This window comes from Pongo pygmaeus, chromosome 7 (assembly GCF_028885625.2).
Source record: "Pongo pygmaeus isolate AG05252 chromosome 7, NHGRI_mPonPyg2-v2.0_pri, whole genome shotgun sequence".
Lineage (NCBI taxonomy): Eukaryota > Metazoa > Chordata > Mammalia > Primates > Hominidae > Pongo > Pongo pygmaeus.
In genome coordinates this window covers 67,942,795-67,970,541 of record NC_072380.2, presented here as the reverse complement: position 1 = coordinate 67,970,541, position 27,747 = coordinate 67,942,795, and the positions used below count along the sequence as shown (strand labels likewise).

The following is a 27,747-nucleotide window of genomic DNA, read 5'->3' as shown; positions in this document are numbered from 1 at the left end:
ATTCAGGTTGTGTGGACACTATGACTGGTTTATTGTCAATCTAAATAAAAGTGCTGTTGTTGTGATTTTTTTTCTTCCTCTCATATAGGGTGGTGTAAAACTTTCTTCATGTTTGTATTTTATGCAACTAGCTACTTGTCTGATTAGAAAATGCAGTCAGAGTGCACCAATCTAAAATCTGTAATCGCTTAGAAAGTCTTATTTAGATGGGGCACAGCACAATATTTAATTTGAAGTGATTGTACTGAGCTTTTGTGATGCCTTAGAAATACTACCTGTTGAACATCCTTTTCTGAAGCTACTATTAAATTATACCAATATACAGAAATAATGTCATGATGTTATGTACTCAAAATCTTTATTTCAGTTGGAATCGGAGAAACCTCATATATTGATAGTCTTATTTGAAATTTATGTGCCTACTTTTGCTACTTGAAATTCTATAAAGAATTTAGCTGCTGTGGAAGATTTATAAGTGTGTGCTAATATTGACACATTCTATATCTGTATATTATTACCAAAATATTTTAGTAAATAGTAAATAGATATTTATAGCAAAATAAATTAGTGAATTTGCTTTATCAGTATAGTTTTAAAATTTGAAGGGTGCTATTTGTGTTTTAATAACATGCACAGGTGGGGGTTATTCCTTCATTTTTAATGTAATCCTGATTGTCACTATGTACATTTTGGTTTGATATTCTGCAAATTTTCCTTTCTAAGGATTAAATTTGTTGTTTCCTAAATTAAATGTGATGCTCCTGTCTTAAGTGAGATTTGGAAAGCCAGATAACTAAAACATATATCTATAGCTATCTTTGAAGTTTTGTTTCAGTAATCATTTGCCTCTTGAGCTGTGTAGTCAAAATAATTTTATCTAAGAATGTTTTAATATTTTTTCTTTAGAATCCTGTTCTTTGGAAAATTAAGATATATAAAAAATTACCAGTTACACACATCCCCAAGGAAAAAAAACTTCTACTGAAGAAACTTACTTACATTGCTTGGAATACATATTCTTTTTGGTGTGTTTGCAAGTGTATAAGAAATAAATATTAATTTTTTCTCTTTATATTGATAACATTTTAGATTGTTTAATTATTTGAGTAAGGGAAGAGTTTCAAAAGGAGGAAACTGAATCTGTTCAACAAAATCCAAGGTAGTGAATATGATCAAGGTAAAAGGGCTATAAATCATCCCTTGAGCCATTTTTAAATGTCTTAAGAACCTGTTAAACACCTTTTCTGAAACATTGAATACTTTGAAACTATATCAGTCACTTCTGAAAAACAAAGGTAGACCTTTAGTTTCTTTAGTTTTAGCGGGAATTAATATAGGTAGCATATTTAACCAATTAGAAAGTGTTTAGGTAGTCATGGAAAAGTATTTACAAATAAGTAAAATATGAATGCAGGGTAAATCAGATTGATTAGCTGTAAAGTTAACCTGATTTTAGAATTCATGCATGGGAATTCTTTTCTATTTTACCGTAAGAATACTTTGGAGGTAACTAATTTTTGCTTTTTGTATTTTATTGCCTAAATTTTTTGAAATGCTCAAACCTGAAATCCGTTGTTACTACTTTTCATTTATATTAGGTTAACTTTTATATCTTATTTGCAAATTTCATTGTAAAATATCATTTGAGAAATTAAATTAAGATTTTTAGATTATAACATTTTATAAAAGTATTGAGCTATTAACATTTGAAGTTATAAGAAATGTATGTGTATGAAAGCCTAGTAGAAATTATTACAGGGACATAATTTGATTTTTACTTTTAAATCGATTAGCCTGCTGCCCAGAGGTTTGCATTATACTCACTGTTTATAGCTATCCCTGCCTCCTCTTTACAGGGTGGTACTGACAAGGATATGGTGGTGTGGAACTTCCAAGGGCACTTGGGTATTTTTGTTTTCTGATTTTGCGTATGTATTGGTGTTTGTTGTTAAGAATTTTGCTCTTTTAAAAAAAATGCTTATCAGAACATTTAAAAATTTTATAAAACAGAAATATCTTATTTTTTTAAAAAGGTAGTGTTATGCTGCATTAAAATTGTTAGTATTTAAAAGTCCCTGGATGTCTTATAAACAGAGTTACTACAGGATCATGGTATTAAAACTAACCACAGTGTGTGTTGGGAATTTGAGATGACTACCTAAAAAATGTGTGTGCATGTGTAGAATGAATGAACTTATGCAGTTATGTCCTAGGTTAATAGGACAAGAAATTTGCTTAAAATATTCCCTTACATTTAAAAGTGGAATCTTCTTAATCTAAAAACATAGAAAACCTAGCAATGTGAAGGTGTTAGGAAGCAAAAATTTTTTTTGGTGCCTTTTAAAAATAAGAATTTTAAACAATGAAAGTATATAACAATAAGTATGGACTAAAATGTCCAAAATTCATGGTAAAGAATTTGGTAGATAAGAATTTCAGAGTAAAATAACAATTGTGGTAAATTAAAAATTCATCTTATGTGAATAAATAATAACCAACTACAAGGCAAAAGTTATAATTTTGCCTTAAAAATTAGATAATTGGGGAGATCTACCAAAGAATATTTTTAATACCAATTGCTGGTTTCATAATGACCTTTTTAAAATAGATCCCCAAAGCCTGCCTTCCTTCTCTTCTTAGATTTGAATTAAACTAAATTAAATTCTAAGAATAATTTGTAATGGTTATTCAGAATTTTTTTTAAATAAGAAAAATTACTTTTTGCTATTTTTATAAAAGATTTTAAAGATTATTTTAAATGTGTGTCTTCGTGAAGTGTCCTGAGAAAGTTAGAAATTATTGAAAATCATTTTCTTCATTGTTCATCAGAAAGCTTAAAACTTTAAGTTAATGAAATAAATTTTAAAACCTCAGTCTAAGAATAGTTTGCTTCATGGACTTTTTTAGAGCAATTTAAATAATTTGTTACAGACTTAGTCACATTTAAAAAGCCTTTCACAAGATAATGATAACATTTTACCAACAAAGTTCTTAATTTCTGGTATGTTTTTAGGTCTATGCTGCCGATTAAAGGAATTTTGTCTTTCCCATTTATTAATTAGCAATTGCTTTTCTGAAAGAGTATCTAAACTTCTGGTATTATCTTCTGGGGTAGAAGTTGCCTTTAGTATTAGAAAATATTTTGAGGGAGGAGGGGGCATCTTTTCTTAAAAGGCAACAGAATCTTTTACAGATTGTGAAGGATGTGCCATTAGAGAGTCTTGAACTCTTCTTTTTTGAGAATGAGAGCCCCATTTTAGCCTTTCACTCATTAAATATTTGAATTATTATTGCAGACCAATATTGGAATTGCACATATACATATTGATTGTGATTTCCTATTTTTTTGTTTCTGAATGTGATAATATTCTCAGAATAAATGCTACATGTAAAAGGCTGCCATATCAGTTTTTAAAAAATTATCTCTCTCTAACCAATGGTTAGACATTAGAGCCCTTTAACTTTAAAATACATTTTTGGAGACTGTTAAACTAGAAATCAATTAGCAAATGAGGAATTTAGCCCCTTTGGCTCAAAGGCAAAATTGGAAAGTGTCATAATCAATTTTATTCCTTTGAAGATACATTAGTAAATATTTATTGAATTGTTCTTGATCATGAGAATTTTAAGAAATTAAACCTGGAAACTTAAGATAGTTCAAGTGTACAGGTTCAAAATAACACCGGTTGGATTTTAGTCTACCAGATTTTCTCAATAACTTGATTTTTTCTTGTATTGTCTTAATGCTGGAGTTACATAGAGCTCACATCACTTTTCATCATACCCTGAGAGAGTTATAATAAGTAGGTTTTATTTTTATCAACTTTGGGCAATGAAGGGAAAATGCTGTTTTATTATATATGAGCACTTTCCTTTTCTTAAGCTATCTTCTGTATTTCCTAAACATAATTCATTTAAGCATTGCATTCCATTGAAGAGAAATTATCTCCATTATTCTATGTTACACAATTGCAACTTATGGAACAGTTGTCACTTTATATATTTGGATTGTTATGACCTTATAACCTATTATAAGCCTAAAAACAAATATTAATATGACCAGCATATCCTATTATAAATAAGCTACACCTCAAACATGAATTTGTTTTCCTTGCACCTTTAAAATTGTTTCTAAATAAATCTGAGAAAATGTTCTTCGTGTGTTTTGCTAATTTGTCATAGACTGAGGTAATTTAATTGTATAAATTTCAATCTAGATTTTTCTCTTCTAATATTGGTAGCATTTTACTTGATGTTTACTATTCAGTTTCATAGGATTTTAGCATTAGAGTAGAAATAGATGTATAATAAAATAGGTTAATTACACCAAGAGTGGTGGAAGCAGCCCTACTAGTTATTTGGAAGATTTTTAAAATGTTTCAAAGAAGGAAAGTTTCTGTGATGATCAGGCACACCAAACAGGAGTTAGTGACATTTTATGTTTTTCTTTATCTTGCTTCATAAAACGTGAGCATTCTCAGGGCTACTGTCATACAAACAAATAACTGATTTAACTATGCTGTATGTTAAGCACATCTATCAGGTCTAGCTTTTAATGTAATTTGCTCAGTTCATTTTTAAGAAAAATGTGTAAGACATTTTTTCAGCAATAATTTGGCATATATTACGTTTTGAAAGATGCTGTATTAAAATATATTGTCATATTTGCTTACCCAAATCAAAATGAAAGTAAACTATCAAGTAATAGGCTTAATTAGACATAGAATGAAAGCTTTAAATATTTAACTGAATAACTTGATTTACTGCTGAAATATACATAATTTTAATTCAAATAGTTGTTTTTGTATCTGAATCTACTTTTTATGCCTAGAAGTTTGTAAACAAAGTACAAAAAATACATATAAAATTCTGTAGAAGTTACTAAGCAGCTAGCCTTTAACAGTTAATAAATTTATTAATTTTTTTTCAAATATATAGTCAAAATTACTTAAAGATCATGATACAGTCAATTATTTTTATTATTTTTCAAAGAAAAATAGTGACAAATAGGTCAGTACTTGGTTGAATGTCTGTTGTATTTAAATTCTTAATTATCAAGCATTTAATACTTTTAATGGTATTTCAACTTTTTAAGTACAGTTACAGATGTTTTTCTTAAAAGCCCTTCTTTTGGGAAAGTATAAACTAATGTCTGTACTTCCTATCTCACAATATTGCTGTTGAGAGATTGCTGATAGACAGTTATCTTAAAACTTTACTTCTGTAACTGCTTTTATTTAATATGTTCTCAAGATCGTGTTATTCTTAAATTCCTATCTGGGAGCACTTTTAATCATAGCCTGGATTATCTTTTCAGATGTATACCAGAGATACAGTTGCTCTACTTAAACGTTAGATCTCATGTGGTGCTTGAATTTAATTATTCTTAGTTCACCTTTTATCCCTCAGTGCAGGGAAAAGTAGAGAAAGCAGTTTGTTGTGGGAGAAGTGCAATTGATCACATTCAGAGGCTGACTCATAATAGCTTTTGTACAATGCATGATACTCTTCCAGAATTAAAAGAAATGTTTTAATTAAAGCCAAAATACCCGCATGTCTAAGTTTGTCCTAATCAGATTTCAGGCACACTTGTGTGCTTCCATTGGCCCTTCCAAGTGTTCTTGCTGTTTGCATGTGTTTGGTTCTCAGTGCTGCCACCCTGTGTATGGCAGTGCCTTACGTAGACTAGTTTTCTGTGCTTTTTAAAATCAAGCAATAACATCCAAAATCACTTCTGGAAAATGAGCATACGTATTAAAATTAATATAAAAGTCATTGTGGTATACTCCGGTTCTGCGTTTAATGCTGTACTAAAATCTAGATCTTTTTCAAGTTGCACAGTTCAGAAGTGTGGTCTTCAACTGCTAAGTATAAAATTCAGAAAATTTTAAAGATAAGTAACTTTATTTCATCCATCATTTCACTGAAATAAAGTAGAATTAGACTAGTATTTTAAATCTAGCTTGAAATTGATCAAATAAGAAAGCAGAGGTTCTGATCCTTTAAAGATGAGATGTTACAAAATTTTTTATTTCTGCCAAGTTTTAGTTAAAGGTTTTTCATAGTAAAAACAAAACAAAAAAAAAAGAGCACAAAAAGAAACTGTTTATGTTTAAAAGAAAAAGAAACTCAACTTGATTGGTTGAATTATTCCCTGAATCGTTAGCAACATGACTTTTATAACTCTCAAAATATTTTGAGTATTAATGCTATGCTTCAGACATAAAATACTTTGGCTACCTCTCAGTCTTTGCTTTTACTTATATTATCTCATTTAGTTTTCACAGCAATCTCATGAGATAGGAATTGCAGGGATAATGTGTATGCAAGAAGCAATAATGATTTCAGAAATTGGAATTCTGTTACTTTTTATAAGTAAATCTTTAGAATGGACAGACCTATAGCAGCTAATTATTATATGTTATTTGGGTAGTATAAACCTAAATTATGTCCATATTGAAGTTCATATATTTAAGAAAATTGTACATTCTTACAAAATGAAGAGTTCAGGCATAGAGTTGACAGAGTAATTCAAGTTAGAAAGTGCTAAATGTCAACTTATCTTTAAGCTGTACATAAGGAATTGGGGAAATTTATCAACTTATTAAGCTAAAGGAGATTTTTCTAAAGATATAAGCATAAACTTTGTCTCATAATAAGGATCTTAAATAGGTAGTTTTATTAATTTTGGCCTTAAACAAATTTGTTGCAAAGCTGTCTGATTTCAGAATAATGAATAAACATTTTTCCCCAAATTTTTGAATGGTCTTATTTCATTAAACAATGTAATTCTACATGATGACAATTGAAAATATTGCTTAGCTTGGTTAATTTTAGATGTTAGGCTTCCAAGCTAGAAATGCCACTGATGATCTTCCCACCCAGGAGAGTTAAAAGAATTTAATACAGTATATGGTATATGTCCCAATTACTAAAGAATTCCAAGTTTCACATCTCCATTTTGTTATTCATGTAATCTCCATGGGTTTGGGGGATTTGAGTATTTCTCTCTTCCTTTGTGTCTCCCCTATAATAGACACATAAATATTCCTTAAATTTATTTTAAAATAAAAATGTGATTGTCACGGGAAATGTGGCTAAATGTTGAATTGGGAGAAAAAGAAAAATTTTTTAAACTTCTTTGCTTTTATGCCTTTGGATGATGAGTTAATATATAAAGAGATCCCAGAGCATTATTTTTTAAAATGCTAAATGAATGGTAAAGACAGTAAAAACTATGGGTGCTCAAGGGAGGGAGAGGTGGAACTTGAGATGGGCTTTGAAAAAGGCATGAGTTAGGAATCAGCAGAAAGAAGCAGGGCTGTTCAGGTGAGAGGAATGGTTTTGGCAGAGGTTAGGAGACAGAGAAGACCAGTCTGACTGGAGAGGATGGTTTGCAAGGGGACAGTTCAGGAGCCGCTAGAAAGGTGTGCTGAGATCTGATTGTGAAAAGCCTTTATTACCAGCCTGAGAAATGTGCACTATGTGCTGCAGAAGGCATTGTAGCTTTTTGAGCAGAGGAGGATGAATTAGGAAAGTTAAGTTGATCCAGAGTCCAGAATAAGCTGACCCCATGGATGTAAGACTAGAGTTACAGGAATATGAATATATTCCACATTGGAAGTGGGGCCCGCTGCACGCAGAGGTCTCAGGTCTTTACCACTAGGTCCATTCTGCTAGCAATTCAGACTTCAGGTATTCTGTGAATGGCTCTACCATTTTTTAGTTCCCCAGTCACGGAACCACCTTTTTCTATATTCAGTTGGAACTTCCGTCATGGGTTTAATACTTGTGTTATAGAGACATTAACGAAGTGGACACATAGAAGAAGTTAATACCACCTGGGGGAATTAGACTCACAGAGGAGGTAGCTGTAGAGCCGAGAATGGGGGGGAAGGCCAGGGAATCCAGGGAAGGATGCTTGGGCCCGCATATGCAGCACGTGCCCCATTGTTCTGCAGTTGAGTGTCAGGGTGTCAGGGGTGAGCAGAATGATGGTGGAGAAAGCTAGAAAGGGAGACAGGCCAGGAGGCATCAGGTCCCGAAGGCCACACAGAAGGGGTTTTATTCCGTTGAGAGGGTACCCACTGAGGTTCAGAGCTGGGTCTTTCATGGTGTAAACCCACTCTTTTACCTGCGTCCCCATTTTCTCTCCTTTTGCTCATTCCTCTCACCAGTGATTCTCAACATCTAATGTTCTCCTATAACCCTCTCACCAGATGTCTAGCTTAGTTCCCAGAGAAGACTGGGACTGTCAGTGCCCTCTTTACCTCTGGATTCCTCTGTAATGATGCCCAGCCCTCCTGTAGGGGAGGATCGGGGGGGTGGCAGAGACGTACTGCCTAGTGCCAGGAAGGGTTGGCCTAGCTGGGGAGGCTGGGCCCCAGGGCTGTATGCCGGGGCTTCTGGAGCCAGCCCGTTACTCCAGCCCCTCGTAGGTCCTTGTATTGTCACTCACCCCTCCCATCTTGGAATTTCCCATCTCTTCCTCTCCACTTGCAAAATATGCTCAGATCTCCCCAAATCAAAAAAATAAAATACACCTTTGGCTTCATCATCCCCCTTCCCTAAGTACCTTTCTCCTCATCAGTGCCAGACTTTCTGGAAGAGTGGTCCATGTGCTGTCTGATTCTTTCATCTCCCCTTACTCTTTAGCTATCCTGCCCCTTCATTTTGAGTCTGCATTTGAAGGGAACATCCATCAACAGCCTCCCAGGCACCAAAGCTGGTGGCATCATTTCCATTTTATCCCCACTTGCCTTTCTGCGGGATTCCACATGTTTGGCAAACTCCTGCATCTCTGACTTTTCTGGCTTTGCTGTTCCTTCTCTGGCACCTCCTTTGCACTTTGGTTGGGTGTCACCGTTTTTCTACCTGTCCCCCCAGCCACCAGCATTTTGGCATTCCCCAGGGTTTGCAGCATTCCCCAGTCCACTTCTCTCAGTGTACACTTTTCCTGAGCACCCGTTCCCACTCCTGCGGTACCTTTAGCTTGCAGCTTCTTGCTAATGAAACTTTAGTCTCTACCTCTCTCTAGGGCCTCCATGTCTCTTTTCTGTTTACACTAACATCTCCACATCTATGTGCAAGACACCTTTCCTTTTATATCTTATTCATTCAGCAAATTTTACAAAGTGCCTGCCACACAGGTCAAGTACCATGCTGGGTACTAAGCCAGGCCCCACCCTCAATGAGCAAAGGACACAGTAGTTAGTAGAGCTCCCTCGGGGTGCAGTAGGCAGCATGAAGGAATTAAGAAGGAGTTCAGAGGTGAGGAGTCCTGGGGGCCAGGGAAGAGGGACCCTAAGAGACAGTGATCCGGGGAGACCTCTTGATAAAAGGCCCTTTGTATAGAGGCCTGAATGATGAGAAGGGGTGGGCCAGGAGTGACCTGGAGGGACGCTCCAGACAGAGGCCCTGAGGTCTTCAGGAGGAGCTCTACGTGCTGGAGGCAGAGGGAGCGAGATAGGGGACCGGGCAGAAAGCCATCTTGCTGGACTGTCTTGTAACCTCTGTGAGGACCGCTGGCCCTGAGTGCAGTAGAACTCCGGAGCAGAACGGGGGTTGTCCTTTGCAGGGTGGCTGTCACCTCCAGCCTCATCCTCATCTGTGCTGCCCTCTGCACATGGCTATAGGACCTGGGTGCTCCCGTCACCTCCTTCCTCCCCTGCCCCTTTGAGAGGCGTATTGCTGGGGCACCTGCAGCCTGCCTGCCATAGCTGTGGTGACCCCTCTGTGCCTGCACAGCCATGTCCTTCTCACTGGCCCTGGAGCACCACTCCATACCATGCGTGCGTATGCAGCTTCCTCTCGGGGCTGAGCCTTGGAGGGCAAGGACCGCGTGCTGTCCTCCACCTCGCTTTCTCTGTCTCAGAACTGGCACACAGTAAATTCCTGAAGAGGAGTGCTCTGTTTTCAGGGGCAGTCCAGAGGTTTGACTGTGGTGAAGGGAAGCTGGAGGAAGCCCTGAGCAGCAGTTAGAGTCTGTGTGATGCGGGTCATCCATTCCAGAGGGTGTCTGGGATGACATGAGTTCCAGGGAGAAGTCAGTAATAGGAGGCCTGGGATCACTTCTTTGGAGTCACCCAGCCCCTTGTTAACTGTGAAGTGTGGAACAGCAAGGTTGGGAGAGAGGAGGTGGTTAAGTTTGTCTCTGCTGCTCCCTACCCACCCTGTTCCCTGCTCCCTCCATAGCTAAGCCCTGCCCAACAAGTACAGACAGACCTCCTGACCGCCACCAGGCCAGCCCTCACCTGCAGCAAGCCTTGTTACCATGGGGGTGGCAGAGACAACTACACATGCTCCAAAGAAAGACAGACACAGATGCATGAGGGAAAAGGATGCAGACCCCCCAGAACCCAGAGCAGGGGAGACCCACAATCCCAGACAGAGAAACACGTGGACCTAAGCACAGTGGGCGTGGGAGGCTGTATCTGTCTGTGCAGGTATGTGTAAATTATGTTTACATTTATATATTTCAGGAGAAAGCCAGTGGGAGAAAGACAAGCACAGAGAAAGAAGAGAGAAATACACCCAGTTCACACCCAGAGAGGGGAAAGAGATGCACCAGCAACTCTGACTCTGTCTTTCCCCTGCTTGAGGGGAGACCCCAAAGCGGGGAAAGACACTGCACACTCACCAGGATAGGCTGGGAAAAGACACTGAGGACACCTGGACTTGGGGAGAGAGTGACACATCCAGAAGGTGGAGGTGGGAGAGACAGATTCCAGGATGGGCGGGAGAAGGAGTTACACTCACGCCAGGATGTGAGCAGAGACGCACTCACTCCCACGGCGGAGGGAGACACACAGTCCCGGATGTGAGGGCAGGACACCAGTCCCACCAGGATTTGGGGAGAGAGGCACACATGCTCAGATGGGGGTAGACACACAGAAGCATGCAGAGGTGGGAGAGAGACACAGACACCTGGTCTGCAGCAGGGAGAGAAAGACCCCCAGAGAGAAAGAGAGAGACAGACCCCCAGAGTTGGGGGGAGAGAGAGAAATACACGCCAGAGTGGGAGGGCCCCAGAGATCCACAAACATACACAGCCCTGGAGGGGAGAGAGGAGCACACACACATACACACACACACACACACACACACACACACACACACAAGGGAGGGAGAGGGTGCCTGCACCCCATGTGGGAACACAAGACAGAGCAACTCCAAAGGGAGGCAGCACATGTGTGCATACACATGCACACCCCCACGCATCTGGATGGGGTGAGGGGAGAGAGAGACACATGCATAGAGGAAGATGCACACACGTGTACGCACGCCAGGAGGCAGGAGGGAGGCCCACACCCTTGCAGAGGAGTTAAGACAGGCCAGGTGAAGGACAGCACACCAAGGGCAGTGAGAGGAGACACACGAGGTCAAGAGATGTGCACACGCTACCATCCCCGAGACTTGGGGCAGGAAACGCTCGTGGTGCCACCCAGTTCTGACTGACATGTCTTCACACCCCACTGGGTGTGCCCATAGAGCCAGGTCTGAATGGCAGTCAGCGCTTGGCCCCTGAAAGTACCTGAACTCTTCCTGTCCTCCTCAGGTCACCCATATCCAGACAGAAGGTCACACCAAGTTCCTTTACCCTAATTAAAATGCTGGAAGTATACAACGGAGGCATCACACACTCATATAGCTGGTTCTATCCTCTGAGTGTGATGTACACACTTGAGAGTACAACAGTAGAGTGAAGAACCCCTTGGTTAAACCAATACAGTAAATGCTGGTGTATCACCAGTTTCAACAGTTAGTGCCTCCACAGCCAGGCTTGTTTCTTCTATCCCGTACCCATGCCTGTCCCCATTCCCTTGGGCTTGTTTATTTTCCTGCGGGTGTGAAGTTATTTCATGTCATTTGTATATTTATGATCATGTGCCTTTGGCTCCCCAGCTTGTTCTACTAGGGATTCTCTTTTCCCCTGCTCCCTAGACAGCACCTTTCCGGCCAACTCTGGTTCCATGGCACTTCTGTGCTCCCCAGATTCCCCTGTGGTGCCCATGTTATAGCAGTGAGCATGCAGCTGGCTTGCCTTGCAGTTAGGTGTGTCCTCCCACACCCGCGAGACTAGGTCCGTCATCTTGATATCACTACTTACCTGCACACAGCAAGCACTTGGGAGGTTTTGTGAGACAAGTGCCCCGAGCTGTAACAGCTCAAAGGAGAGACTTGTGTTGCCCATCTTGGGCCCTGTCTTCTCACCAACCCAGGGTTCCCTGGGTGCTGGCCCCCTCCCGGCTTGCACTATCACCTGTTCTCCCACAAGAAGCCAGGCACCTTGAGCTTCAGGACCTCCTGCCTTCTTAGATTTGGGCTGAGGTGGCCTCAGGCAAGGGAACCTGCTCGATGCTCTCTCCAGCCGCTGGCTATGAACTTTGGGCCTCCTCACATCTGTCTCGCCCCCTGCAGTCTTCACCAGCCCTGGACGCTGGCTTTCTGGGTCCTGGCTCCACCACCACCCTACCCCAGCCTCTCTGGCACCTGCCCTCTGCATATTCTCCCCTGCTGGCCCAAGAAGGCTGGTTAGCTTCCATGAAGAGTGCAGGTGGTGGGCCAGCTAGCTCTGTAACAGACCTCGTGAACTGGGAAGTGACTCCCTTATCTGGAATAATAGTGCTGTCTGACTGAAGTGCTTGCCCTGTGCTGACTGTTCAGGGCACCTACACATAGTGATGCCATTTATCCTGGTAATGGCTCCCTAACATGGGTATTGTCTTGATTCCCAGTTATAGAGGAAGAAAATGAGCAGAGAGAATTTAAGTCACTAAGTATTAAATGAGATAATGCATGAAAAAAATTATCAGCATAACACCTGGTTCCATTCAAGTGGTCAAATGGTTTTTGGTTGTTTGTTCTAAACAAGCTTATTCACTCTATTTCATGAAATTTTGGCTAATAGTTATAATAATAGTCTCTAATAGAACTAGAAATCTCTGATAGTCATTAGGTAACTTTACCCCCCAAGTTCACTGAGAAAATTGAGTCTATCAGATGTGCACCCTCAGCAGCTTCTTCTCTCACCACCCACCTTATTTGCTTTCTAACCCCTCCTTTTGTTGGCTGCAGAGGAGCTCTGCTCTTCTGCCCAAGGCTCATCCACTCTTTCACTGTCCCATTGAATATGGGATTGTGTTTGGTCCCACTGACTTCTTCCCTTCAGCCAGAGGTGGTGTTCAAGATTCTCCAGACCAAAACGGTTCAGACTCTTCACTTGTCTCTGCCATCTCCATTCTCTTTCTCCTACAGGCCTTCACGTCTTTCTCAAACCACACCCGACAGATTCCTGCCTCATCACTCCCCCGAAGCAACTTTGGCAAAGGTTTCATGATGGCCTCCTGCCGCACACGCACGCTGCACCCACATACACACATGCCCCCCAGCCCTCCCCCCCAACACACACACACACACACCCGGTGCTGAGTCCAGCAGATGCTCTTCCGGTTCCTCCATCTGCCTGCTCCACGATCCAAGTCTCTCCCACTGTAGTGCACCCACCGCATGCATGAGCCACCATATTCTGCCACCTCAGCCTGACACAGCTCCTTGATCTTGGTACGCTCATTTATTCTCCACCTTTATTAGTTAAAAAATAATTAGTCATCATATGCTGAATAGTTGCTTGATAGCCTAACTGCAATATTTCTTTTTCCTTTTTTTTTTTTTTGAGACAGAGTTGTGCCCTCTCACCCAGGCTGCAGTGCAGTTGCACGATCTCAGCTCACTGCAACCTCCGCATCCTGGGTTCAGGTGATTCTCTTGCCTCAGCCTCCTGAGTAGCTGGGACTACAGGCATGTGCCACCATACCCAGCACATTTTTTGTATTTTTTTAGTAGAGATGGGGTTTCGCTATGTTGGCCAGGCTGGTCTCAAACTACTAGCCTAAAGTGATCCAACAGTCTTAGCTTCTCAAAGTGCTGGGATTACAGGAATATTTATTTCTAAAAAAAAGTTTACCTAATGAAGGCCGGGTGCGGTGGCTCACGCCTGTAATCCCAGCACTTTGGAAGGCCGAGGTGAGTGGATCATGAGGTCAAGAGATCGAGACCATCCTGGCTAACATGGTGAAACCCCATCTCTACTAAAAATACAAAAAATTACCCAGGTGTGGTAGCAGGTGCCTGTAGTCCCAGCTATTCGGGAGGCTGAGGCAGGAGAATGGCGTGAACCTGGGAGGCAGAGCTTGCAGTGAACCAGGATCGTGCCACTGCACTCCAGCCTGGGCGACAGAGCGAGACTCCGTCTCAAAAAAAAAAAAAAAAAAAAAAAGTTTACTTAATGAAAGATCTGACTGTTAAACATCTGTTACTGTGTTACTTGTACATCAGTCTTGAATGCTTAGAAATAACCGTTTAGCCTCTCAGTAGAGTAGAATTATCAGTTGAATGGTCTATGGCCTTTGTAGCAGGGTCAAGGGTACAAAAATGATCATGTGCATTCCTTAGGTTGGAGAAGATGTAAACATCATAAACTGTACAATAATTTCTGACTTTGTCATTGTCAACCAGCTTTTTTTATGTACCCAGAGCTTGTGGTACATGTACATGTAGGTTTACTGGGTAGGGTGAAGTGTAGTGCTGCCTTTAGTTATTTTTAAAAAACTTTTTATTGTAGAATATTTTAAAGATATACAGAAGTACAGAGAACAATAGAATGAATCCTCACACCCATCGCCAGTTTCAAGTCACCACACCTCAGCAGCCAGTCTTGTTTCCTTCGTCCCCTACCCATACCCATTGCCTCTCCTGCAGACTCTTTTGATGCAGTTATTTCATATCATTTGTATATTTCTTGGTGTTTCCAAAAAGTATAGGCTCTTTTTAAAGGTATAATTACAATACAATTGTCACACACCGAAAGAACAATAATTCCTTAATATCTAGTGAGTTTTCAAATCTGCCTACTTACCTTTTGTTTTTGAAGATTTCCATGATCCAAATCTAGTAAGGTCCATACCTGCTGTTAGCTGTTATATTTCTTAAGTCTTTTTTGACCCACAGTTACTCATTTTTTTTTTCTTCCTTAAAACGCATTTGTTAAAGAAATGGGTGTTTTGTCTTTTGTTTTTGTGTCTGTCTGTCTGTCCTGTAGTGTTTCCCCCAAGTCTGAGTTCTGTGGATTGCATCCCTGTTGTATTCTTTACATGCTCTGTAAGGTTCAGGTTCTGCTTTTTGCCTCCAAACACGTTATAGTCTCTTAAAAAGGAAAGCTGGAAAGATTGAATGTGGAAGAAATACATATTAAATTAAGTACCATAAGCAATCATGATAACATTGCCACCAATATAGTAAATATAGCTATTTATCATAGCTGTAGTATTATGGTGTAGAATTAGTGTTCCCATCATTTTAAAAAATGCATTAAAAACTAACAGATATTTGCTTCTGGAATGTTCTTCTATAAAACTATGTAACACTTTAAAAAATTGAATTGGAATCTTTGTTTTGTATCTTGCTTTTTAAAAATGTAACATTGTATAAAGATTGTTTCCCATGTACTTGTATGTTACTTCTTTGTATTCCTCAAAAGCTAGACCACTTGAGAATGAATGACCACAGTTTATTTAGCCTTCCCTAGTTGTTGGCAAGTAGGTAGTTTCCAGTCCAGTCTTTAAATAATGCAGTAATGAATGACCTCATGCATGACTCTTTATGGGTGTCTCAGGTTATTTCTTAAGTTAAATGCTTAGGTGTAAAATGAGTGGGCGAAAAGATAAGTGCCCACTTTTCTTTGGCTTGGCAATTGCATGGCAGCTTTGACCTCCAGGGAAGACTTACAGTCGCTGTCGCTGGTAGTACACAGGAGTGCCCATTTCCTTCACTTTCCCCACTATGGGCCACAGCCACTTACAGCAACCTTCCCTCTCTCTACACTTGTTGATTTCTTTTGTTTTAATTTGTCCTTCGTGTTTTCCATTCTTAGCCATCACCCACCTGCCGTCATTGCATTTCCCTTTGATAACTGGGGCTGCTAATCTTCCCTGTACCAAAAATCCCAGTTAACCCCAACTTGTTATGGTTTTGCCTAAAAGATTGACACTGAATGAGAGTGCATAGTACATTCCTCAATATGAAATGCTTGATATGTGTAGATTTGTAGTATCTACCTTGGCTGTTCAGAACCTGTGTTCCTCCTTTCTGGGTTTTTTTTTTTCCCCCTGTGTTTTAGATTATTGATGTTGCCAGATAAATGAAAGATCACCGTATGTTAATACCGCAGGTTCTGTCAAGGTGGGGAGAAAAACACACCTGCCAAACTCTGAATTAAATGGAATTTGTAAAGCAGATAAATTAAGGGAATAATTATTCACATTACCCAACAATTTGCCTTTAAAAAAAAGAAAGGATTGAAATTGGCACCTCTTTTGGTACCTTTAGTTGTTATCTATCTGAGCAATGTCAATTGAGAATCTAAAGTATTAGAACTCCAAAAGTCATCATCGAAGTGCTCTGAAATTACAGTGCATACTAAAAATACCTCACATTTGCATAATGCTTGTAAAGTCGCATCATTGTCTGGAACACCCCACCCCTGTGAATTTGAACCCTAAAATGGCCATTGCTGACCACAGGCTCGCGTCCTCTGCCTCCACTTCCTTCCTTGCTCCTGCCGACTTTGTCTCTGCTGCTACAGTTTATGCTTCTGGGCCTCCTTCTCTCTAGCTCAGGTCTCACATGCTCCCTGCTGCCACCGCTGGCTCCTGCTAGTGCTCTAGAATGTTCTGCTTCTCCACTGCTCTCTACTTCATCTTCCTGCTGCCAGCCCTGGGAGAATCCTCTCCTCTTGCCTTTTCCAGATGACTCAGGACAGTGACATTACTGGGTGATCTAAAAGCAGCGTGTGTAAAGCAGGCCTGCAGTGATGGCATGAGTCCAGGGCCTGTGGTCGTTTGGCCCTCCTTGGTCACTCTCCAGCCCTGTCATGGGAACATACCCCCATTCCCTTTAAATTCCATAGCGCTGGGCTCCCACGTTCCTCCAGCACGTCAAGCCACATTTCCCATGCCTGCCCTTGCACGTGCTGTTTCCTCTGCTGGAATGTTCTTACCCCTTTAGTTCACTGGACCAATACCTATTCATCCTTGAAAACTGCTCATGTGTCACCTACTCTATGAAGCAAAATTAATTACTGTGTCCTCCCCCTGTGCCTTGATGGTCTTTGGTTTGGCATCTGCACACACCCTGTCCTCCTCTATCTCTTCTTATGCCCTGGGTCCCGTCCCCTCTAATTCATTATCCTTTCTCTCCCTTTCCCTCTCCACCTGCTCCTTCCTGTCAGCATTTAAACATGACAAATCTCTGCCTTCTTCTAAAAAATAAAACAGTGACAGCTCACTCTCCTCTCTGTACCTTCCCCTTCAGCTGATAGCATTTCTCCAAAGAGGGATGTGGACTTAGTGCCCCAGGTTCCTCATGCAGCACTCCTTCCTCACCCCAGGCCTCCGTTCTGGTTCCCCAAAATATAATAGTTCTTTTCAAGTTTACTAAAAACCTGTATGTCACACAACCAAGAGGAAGTAGGGTTTAGTCCTTACCTTGGCTGTGCCTCCCTGAAGCATTCTCTTCCCTTGGCTTCTGTGACCTTAGAGCATCCTGGCTTTCCCTGCTACTCAGTGGCATACCTTCGACCTGTTGCTGGCTTCCCCACTCTGTCCATTCTCCAGGTAGTCCCTCCTTTCCCCTCTCCATGCCCCTTTCCACACCTTGCAGTGCCATGGTCTCTGCCGTATGCCATCTTCCCCCTAGTCTTTACCCTGCTCTTCAAATCCTTTGCTGGTGTGCCACTCACTGTTATGTGTCTTTACATGCAGTATCATTTATTCCTCACAACAACTCTGTAGGGCTTCATTATCTCACTTTATAGCTGAGGAAACTGAAACTGAAGAAAGATAAGTCATTTACCCAAGGCCGTGAGCTAGTCCACTTGACTTGCAGTCACCAGGTGAGATTGCTTCCACACCACTGGCTGAGTGACCTGTCCTGAAGCCCTTCCATCTCCAGTTACACTTGTTAAAGCAGCAGCTCTCAGCCTTCAGTCGACTCCAGCCTTGCCTTTCTGCAGCCTCCCTTCCCACCACTTTCCTTAAGACACCATCAGCTCCAGTCACAGGAGGAATAAGCATTTCTACCCTAGTCTGCCCTTTTCTTCTTCTCCCCCGACTGGGACGCACTCCCCACCTCTCCAGCCTCACCTGTGCAGGCCCACATCTTACCTCCCCCCAATCTCAGTTCATTTGGCTCTTCCGTCCCAAATTCCCATCTCCAAAGCTTGGAAAGATCTTTTCTTTCTGTGAATTCCCACTGTACCTAATCTATACTTACCTTGTGGCATCTTCTACCTTCTGTTTTGCATTATCAATAATTATAAATTATGAGTATCCTTTTGGGATACCTCCCCTACTAGACCCCAAGCTCCTTGATGGTAGAACTGGTGACTGATTAATCTTTGTGTTCACCATGATACCCCTTGATAGTTAAATTAAATGATAAGGATTTGTTTATCTGTAAGTTTGTTCTTATATCCCTTACCCGGAGCTCTGTGCAGATAGGGGGACTATACTGGTCTGCTGGGGAAGACGAACTTTCTGGACATGACCACAAGATGGCAACAGTGACTGCAGCGTCCTGTTATCTGTAGAGGGTGGGCCAAGTCAAGAAAGAAAACAATGTCTTCTTGATTGCAGGAGACTCAAGGAAAATCCAAGAGAATTTTCAAATTTAAAGCATTGTGTCAATTCCCAGTTATTCACAGAGGTGAGCAAATAGATGAGACAACTGTTTTCTTCTGTGGGTTCATTTGGCCAACAGCATGGAAAGCTCTCCTCCTGCCCTTCCTCTCATCTTCCTTTTATTCATTCAGCGCATACTTGAGTTTCCCCTGTGTGCATCCGCTGTTCTAGGTACTAGACATACAGAACTGGTCAGTAAAAGGCAGGATCCTGTTCTGATGGAGCTTACATTTTGTGGCCTTCACTGGGACCCAGTGGAAGATATTGGAGACAGAACCAAGAGTTTCCTTGCTGTTTTTTGTTATTTCTGGAGTCATCTTTTCCCCTTTCCCCCAGCATGGGTCGATCCGTAGTTTTATATTATCCACACACGTTTCATTTCAACAAGCAAAGGCACCACTGGTCAGCAAATCACAGTGACTAATTTTGTTTTAGCCATGATTATTGGTGGCCTTCTCCCCTGCTTCCCAGTTACCCAGTTAATCAAGAATCGACTGTGTTCTTCTTACAGTTGAAGATATGGAAGTTAAAGAAAGGTAAAAAATCATGTCTAATGTTGCACAGGTAGATACATGAGAAAGTACATACTCAGGTCTTGGTATCATTCATTCCTTTCTGATCATTGTCAGTAAAGTTTTTTAAAGCAAAAGAAAGCAAACAAGTCCAGCATTGTGATAGGTGCCTATAGACAAATTTGACATACACTGTGTCCGTGCTAAAGGTGACTGATAAGGTGGACCTAATGTAAGTTTACTTAAAGTTGCATCTAGTGTTTAGAAACATTTCTTCAAGGGGTAAACAAGAGTGTAAGAAAAATATACATGTAATAATTTAGAAGCATCAGCTATCACACATTGCTTGTTTTAAGACTAAGAAGTTACTATCTGTTAGAGCAGCCTCCTTTGCGGTATGAATCTTAGTTGAGTATTCATTTTTTTTCCAGTATCAGATCCCTGTCCCCTCCCTCCATCTTGCCCGCATACCAAATGGCTCTGCAAGATGGGATTCAGTTCTACACAACCTCTTGCCAAACCTTGCCTTCATTTCAGGAGGACGAAAGAAGGGGATTAATTTGAAAGGCTACGTGAAAGAGGCATCCTGTGTTGTAGAAGTCACAGTATGGAATCTTGGCTCCTGTGTGCTTCAGTCGAGTAGATTTTTTTCTGACATGTAGCTATTTTCTCTGATTTTTAGCTATTATAATATTTTCACAGGTGCATTATCATCTTTTACCAACCAAAGTTAAGCCATAAACAGGGATCAGTCCATTGCTGGATAGTCAATAATTGCATATTACCCAAGTTACATTTCAGTTTAACATGCGAACTGACTGCTGGCTTCCGGTGGATCAGTTTTACTTTAGCTGTGATTTGGGTTTATGTATGACCATGGCCACCATAAAATTTAAGGTACACCCTGCCTATGCCACAGAGATGAGTAAAATCAGAAGTATGCTACTTCACCAAATATCACTTTTAATACAAATCTCATTATATATGAGCCTTCTTCTCAGGAAGTATTCATTGTTTGTCCTTCAAAGATTCCATTGACTGTGATTCTGTATAAGAGCCTGTGCCCAAAAAAAACAAACCCTTATTTTTTAAATCCATATCAGGCCAGGGCAGCACTTACTTCTGAGTAACACTCTGAATATAATAGCTTTGCATTTTGAGCCCTCAGAACTATGCTAGAGACTTTACATACATCACTTTAATTCACACACTACTGCAAGGTAAGTGTTTTTCCCATCCTACAGAGGAAAATGCTGAAGAGACTAAATACATCATTGAAAGTAGTTACACAGATAGTGAAGGTCAGACAGGATTCAAGCCTAGTTCTGATTCTTGCCTTCGCCCCTCTGCTGCTATTCCCCTGCACTGCTTTAGGCTCTGAATGAGGGCAAGGATTCATGTTTTGGGGCCCTCTCCAAGTCAGAGTTTTAAAGTAGCATTGCAAAGGTGATTTCCAGAGCTATACTGCCTGAGATGATGGAAAGACCTTCTCTCTGTAACACATCTGTGTATCGCAGTAGGGAAGGAGACCAGGGGAATGGGGGCAAACTGAGGAGTGTGTCGTCATGCAGTGTAGGGGCCACCCCAGATCCTGGTGCTGAAGCTTCAAGAAAGGGGAGGCTGGGACTTTGCATTGATGGGTTTGAACCCCATTTTGTTAATTAACTGTCAGCAAACACTGCTAAGGCTTAAGTGAGTTTATAATTTAGGAAGGTCAGGCCAGGCACAGTGGCTTATGCCTGTAATCCCAACATTTTGGGAGGCTGAGGCAGGTGGATTACCTGAGGTCAGGAGTTCAAGACCAGCCTGACGAACATGGTGAAACCCCATCTCTACTAAAAATACAAAATTAGCCAGGCATGGTAGTGCATGCCTGTAATCCCAGCTACTCAGGAGGCTGAGGCAGGAGAATCGCTTGAATACGGGAGGCGGAGGTTGCAATGAGCTAAGATCGCGCCATTGCACTCCAGCCTGAGCAACAAGAGTGAAACTTGGTCTCAAAATAATGTAATAATAGTAATTTAGGAAGGTCACTTTTTTTTTTTTTTTTTAAATGCTAACCAGCTGGGCGCCGTGGCTCACGCCTATAATCCCAACACTTTAGGAGGCCAAGGCTGGCAGATTGCTTGAGGTCAGGAGTTCAAGACCAGCCTGGGCAACATGGCAAAACCCCGTCTCTACCAAAAATACAAAAAATTAGCTGGGCGTGGTGACATGCACTTGTGGTCCTACCTACTCAGGAGGCTGAGGTAGGAGGATCACTTGAGCCCAGGAGGCGGAGGTTGCAGTGAGCCAAGATTGTGCCGCTGCACTCCAGCCTGGATGACAGAGTGAGATCCCATCTCAAAAAAAATAAAAATAAATAAAAATGAATAAAATAACCTAATTAGAAACTGAAAGGAGAATGACCACTTAATTGTTTCGGAGAGCAACAAAGGCACACAAAGATTGGTTGCTTTCTGAAGAATCTAAGGCATTGGGTATAGGAGTTGGGGAAGCAAGTTGTATAGGCACCTACACTTAAGATAATTTGTAAATTATACAAATAATTTTTAAAGTTTAAGCCCCTTCTGACATGACACGTCCATGGCTCCTTCACCCTTCTTGTCTCCTGCAGAGCGCCAGTCTGCCTCTCTTGCTCTTAGCTCCAAAAACAGTGAATCTCCTGAAGTTGCCTAGACCCACCATACAGTTTGTGACTCCCTCTACCTGGAGTACCTGCCCATGCCTGGCTAATTCTTGTTCTTTTGTTATCTTGGCTTCTGTGTTACTTCATTTGTTTTATTGAATTAATCAAAGGCAAGCCTATCAATTAGCATGGGACTTCTTTCTTTAAAGCATCTGCTAATGAACATTTTTTAAAAGACTATGCAGAGGCTGAATTGAAACACTTCAGGGGGTACTTCCTTTGGTATTTGATAAATGGAACGTATCCCAGAACTATTTATCATCTGTAGGTCTCAGTTCCAGTTAGATGTATTCTTGGAGCCTTTAAATCACGTAGTGTGATACGCCAGCCCATAACGCAACAGGTGAACCGAACTGGCTTCCTCCAAGTTTGACAGCTGAGAATGTGGCTCTAAAACCTGCCTAGATATATATCCTTTTCTAGTAAGGACTGAATGCAACTCACATTTAAGCCAATATTCCTTTCCTCTTTTTTCCCTCCCTCTGAATGGGAAGGAGAGATTTTAGTCATTTTGAGTCATTGCACTTAAAGGCTTTTAGTTTATCAGTTTGCAGAAAGTTTTATTTTCATACTTCTGTAAATTTATATGATGACGAGTTTCTCATCCTCATTAATTTTGTTTTTTATAATATGAAAACTCTGCCATTTTGTTGCTTTTTAACAGTTTTGGGGGGTATAATTGATATTGTACAAACTGCCCATATGTAAAGGGTGCTTGCAGTTTTCACATATATATGCATACATCCCTGAAAGCATCACCATTATCAACATAGTGAGCATATCCGTCATTTCTAAAAGTTTGCTCATGCCCTTTTGTGATGGATGCCTCCCTATCCTACCTCCTGTCGCTAGACAACCACTGATCTGCTTCCTGTCCCCTATGGATAAGCTTGCATTTCCTAGACATTTGTATAGATGGAATCGTGCAGTATGTACTCTTTGTTTTGCCCAACTTCTTTCATTCAGCCTGCTTATTTTGAGGTTCATCCATGTTACTGTATGCATCAATAGCTTATTCCTTTTTGCTGCTGATTAGTAGCCCATTATAGGAATATACTACAACTTGTTTATTTGTTTTGGGGTTTTTGTTTTTCTGAGACAGAGTCGCACTCTGTCACCCAGACTGGAGTGCAGTGGCATGATCTTGGCTCACTGCAACCTCCGACTCCCGGGTTCAAGCATCCCAAGTTCACGCCTCCCAGGTTCAAGTGATTCTCGTGCCTCAGCCTCCCGAGTAGCTGGGATTACAGGCGCCCGCCACCACAGCCGGCTAATTTTTGTATTTTCAGTAGAGATGGGGTTTCACCATGTTGCCCAGGCTGGACTCGAACTCCTGACCTCAAATGATCCACTCACCTTGGCCGCTCACTCATCTTGGCCTCCCAGAGTGCTGGGATTACAGACATGAGCTACTGTGCCCAGCTAAAACCTGATTTTATCCGTTCACACAAGGATAGACCTTTGGGTTGCATCTAGTTTTGACTATTATAAACAAAGCTACTATGAATATTCATGAACAAGTCTTTGTGAAGACCTGTGTTTTCAGATCTCTTGGTAAATAGCTAGATGTGAAATGCTGTGTCATATGGTAGACACATGTTCAACTTTTAAATAAATTGCCAAACTGTTTTTTAAAACAATTGTACCAGTTTTACCTTCCTGTCCATGGTAGATAGGAATTCTGTTTGTTTCACATTCTCAGCAGCTCTTGATACTGTCCAGTGTTTTTAATTTTGGTCATTCTAATGGGTAGATAGCATTATCTCACTGTGGTATTAATTTGCATTTCCCTAATGATCAATGATCTTTTCGTGTGCTCCTTTACCATTCATATATTTTCATTGGTGAAATGTCTGATCAGATCTTTTGCTCATTTGTTAATTGAGTTGTTTTTTTATTGTTGAGTTTTGGAAGTTCTTTATATATTCTGGATACAAGTAATTTATCAACTTACAGTTGATCTCTGCTTTGCAGAGATGTTCTAATCTTCTGATGGCTTGTCCTTTTTATTCTCTTAACATTGTCTTTTGTGGGGAAGTTTTACATTTTGATGAAATCTGACTTATCAGTGTGTTTATTTTATGGGTTTTGCTTTTGGTGTTGTGACCAAGGACTTTTTGACTAAATGAATGCCACAGAAATTTTTCTGTTTTCTTCCAGAAGTTTTATAGTTTTAGGTTTTACACTTAGGTTCATGATCCATTTAGAGTTAAGTTTTCTATATGGTGTGAGATGTGATTCCAATTTCATTTTCTTGATGTGTAGATATCAAACTTTTCCAGCAGCATTTGTTAAAAAAACATTATTTTTGGTGAAATAATTTTTTCTGATTATAAAGACATTTGTAAAGATTGTAAAGACATTATAAAGATTATAAAGACATTTGTACAATGTAGAAAAGTATAAAGCTTATATCTTCCTAATCTTCTGTTTGTAATTTACCCAGGTACATTTAACAGTATTGGGAGAAGGAGAGCTAGTTTTAAGTGCATACTTTTAAAAAATTGGAATAATAGTGTAAATGCTTACTGTATGTCCTGCTTTTTACAATTTTAACATTATAACTTTCCCCACGTAACTTAGTATTCTTTAACTGCTCTTTCCCGTAGGATTTAATATTCTTTAACTGCATGGTTTTTAATGGCTGCATAGCTGTTCTATCACATGCATATCACACTTCACCTCTTTTGACATTATCAATTTTTAATCTTAAAATATACTTTGAACATCTTTATACTTAAATATTTTTTATTTTTGCTTAAATTTTTCTAAATGAATTATCAGGTCAACATATATTAACTTTTATATGGCTTTGATTACATAGTTGCACAATATATTCCAGAAAGGTTTCAACAATTTACACTCCCATCAGCAGTAACTAAGCAATTTAATCCTTTATTGCAAGTTTTGTTTGTTTTTGTAAAACCCTCAAGGATACCCTGGACACTCCTGTGCTTCTCTTAAAGGCAAATATTTTTCCCCTAGCCAAGTGCCATTCTCCTTTCTCATTCTTCCCAGACATAGGACCCTTCTACTCAGCACTGGCCAAGGTGAGCAAACTCCATGCATTTCTTGCCTTTGCTACCAAAAAACTTAGCAGGATGAACATACCTCCCTCCTAAGTCTAGTTTGATAAAGAAGCCCCTTTTCTTATCCAGGGCAAAAGCCTCTCCATCTTCTCTAGATCCCATTCTACCCTGATTCTTCCAAGAATGCCCCACTTTCTTCCCCGCCTCTTTATCTTCAGCATGGAAGCATTCTCTAGTCTCTCCCTCTGGGATCTTGAGTTTCCCTCTACCTTGTTTTTCTCTTCTCTTTAGGTGCAAAGCTCCTAGAAAGAAAACATCCTCTTGTTGGATGTCATTTCCTTATCACCCAATGAGCTATCCTTATTTACACATTCTCATTCTCCCTGCCCCCATTCTCTCACTCCCTCCCGCCCCACCCAGTAACTTCTCTTGCTGAAGTTTGGCGTCCTCATGCTTAAGTGGTGAACCTATGGGCCAGTTCTGTAGCTCTTAGCATTTTTATCTTTTTATGGTTTCCGCCACATTTTTCTTCCTTCTCCTTAAAGTTCTATCTCTGCTCTTTCTCCCCTTAAATTAGCTGATTTTGCCTCATAGAGGTGATCTTTAGGCCCTATCAGCAATTAACCAGTAACTTGGCTTGAATCTGTCTCTGTAAGAGTTGTCTGTACAACTATCATTGTCTTTCTTCCTCATATCTCTTTTTGTTAATACTATTAGGCACGTAAGTGGACTTTCTTCTAGTAAATCTTATTTTTGCTGGTTTTCATCTCTGCTTTGGATAACTCCAACACATATCTTCTGTGTCTCATTCAAACAAGCACTTCCTTTCCTCCCTCTCCCGTCCTACCTCCCCAAGCATTTGCTGTTCTCAGTGCTTTCGATCCATCTCATAATGAGTACAAGAGTGTGAACAGTCCAGCCCATTGGGCACTTTTCTCATCTGAATCCGTACAGCATGTATAAATTACGCTTCACGGTAGCCAGAAGGTCATCTTAGAATCTAATCATCTGTGGTTCTAATCTCTGACTTCTTTTTTGGCAGTCATGCCCTCCCCTACAACCACACACGCACTTTTTTCTTTATCTTTCTTAATTGTACATTTTTGAAGGCAAAAATCACCAAATATCCATAGTACTCTTTTCCTTTTCTGACCTTCCGTGGTACTTTTTTATACCATATAATATTGTTTTTAAATGTTGATTTGTCACTCTGATACCACCTTATGGCAGATCTTATTTAACATTTATATTTCTTAACTTGACAAAAGGTATATATTTTTTTTTATATACATACTTTAAGTTCTGGGATACATGTGCAGAACGTGCAGGTTTGTTACATAGGTATACACGTGCCATAGTGGTTTGTTGCACCCATCAACCCGTCATCTATATTAGGTATTTCTCCTAATGCTATCCCTCCCCTACTCCCACCCCCCACCCAACGACAGGCCCCGGTGTGTGATGTTCCCCTCCCTGTGTCCGTGTGTTCTTATTGTTCAACTCCCACTTATGAGTGAGAACATGTGGTATTTGGTTTTCCGTTCTTGTGGTAGTTTGCTGAGAATGATGGTTTCCAGCTTCATCCATGTCTCTGCAAAGGACATGAACTCATCCTTTTTTATGGCGGCATAGTATTCCATGGTGTATATGTGCCACATTTTCTTAATCCAGTCTATCATTGATGGACACTTGGGCTGGTTCCAAGTCTTTGCTATTGTGAACAGTGCCGCAATAAACATACGTGTGCATGTGTCTTTATAGTAGAATGATTTATAATCCTTTGGGTATGTACCCAGTAATGGGATTGCTGGTCAAATGGTATTTCTAGTTCAAGATCCTTGAGGACTCACCAAACTGTCTTCCACAATGGTTGAACTAATTTGCACTCCCACCAATAGTGTAAAAGCTTTCCTATTTCTCCACATCCTCTCCAGCATCTGTTGTTTCCTGACTATTTAATGATTGCCATTCTAACTGGCGTGAGATGGTATCTCATTGTGGTTTTGATTTGCATTTCTCTAATGACCAGTGATGATGAGCTTTTTTTCTTATGTTTGTTTGAAACATTTCATATGTTTCAAATGTCTTCTTTTGAGAAGTGTCTGTTCATATCCTTCGCCCACTTTTTGACTGGGTTTTTTCTTGTGAATTTGCTTAAGTTCCTTGTAGATTCTGGATATTATCCCTTTGTCAGATGGATAGATTGCAAAAATTTTCTCCCGTTCTATAGGTTGCTTGTTCACTCTTTGATAAACCTGACAAAAACAAGCAATGGGGAAAGGATTCCCTATTTAATAAATGGTGTTGGGAAAACTGGCTAGCCATTTGCAGAAAACTGAAACTGGACACCTTCCTTACACCTTATACAAAAATTAACTCAAGATGGATTTAAGACTTAAACGTAAGACCTAAAACCATAAAAACCCTAGAAGAAAACCTAGGCAATACCATTCAGGACACAGGCATGGGCAAAGACTTGATGACTAAAACACCAAAAGCAATGGCAACAAAAGCCAAAATTGACAAATGGGATCTAATTAAACTAAAGAGCTTCTGCACGACAAAAGGTATATATTCTGTAGCCACAACTAACTTGTGTGCTCCCACAGAGCAGGGATCATGTCGGTCTATACCCACAGTAACTCAGATGGGTACCATACGTAATAGGTGTTGGTAATGTTTATTCCATCAGTGTCAGATAATCGTCTTAGTAGAGTGGTAACCATGTATAATTGAGCCTTGACCCTCTGTTGTAGGGAAATGAAGCAGGTGATTTTCTG

At 40.4% G+C, this 27,747-nt stretch overlaps 1 protein-coding gene across 4 annotated transcripts in view; it reads left to right on the top strand.

Moving 5' to 3' along the window:
• The window catches only part of PLAG1 (PLAG1 zinc finger), a 45,481-nt gene that overhangs the window by 3,297 nt on the left and 14,437 nt on the right, over positions 1–27,747 (top strand). The window lies entirely within an intron of this gene.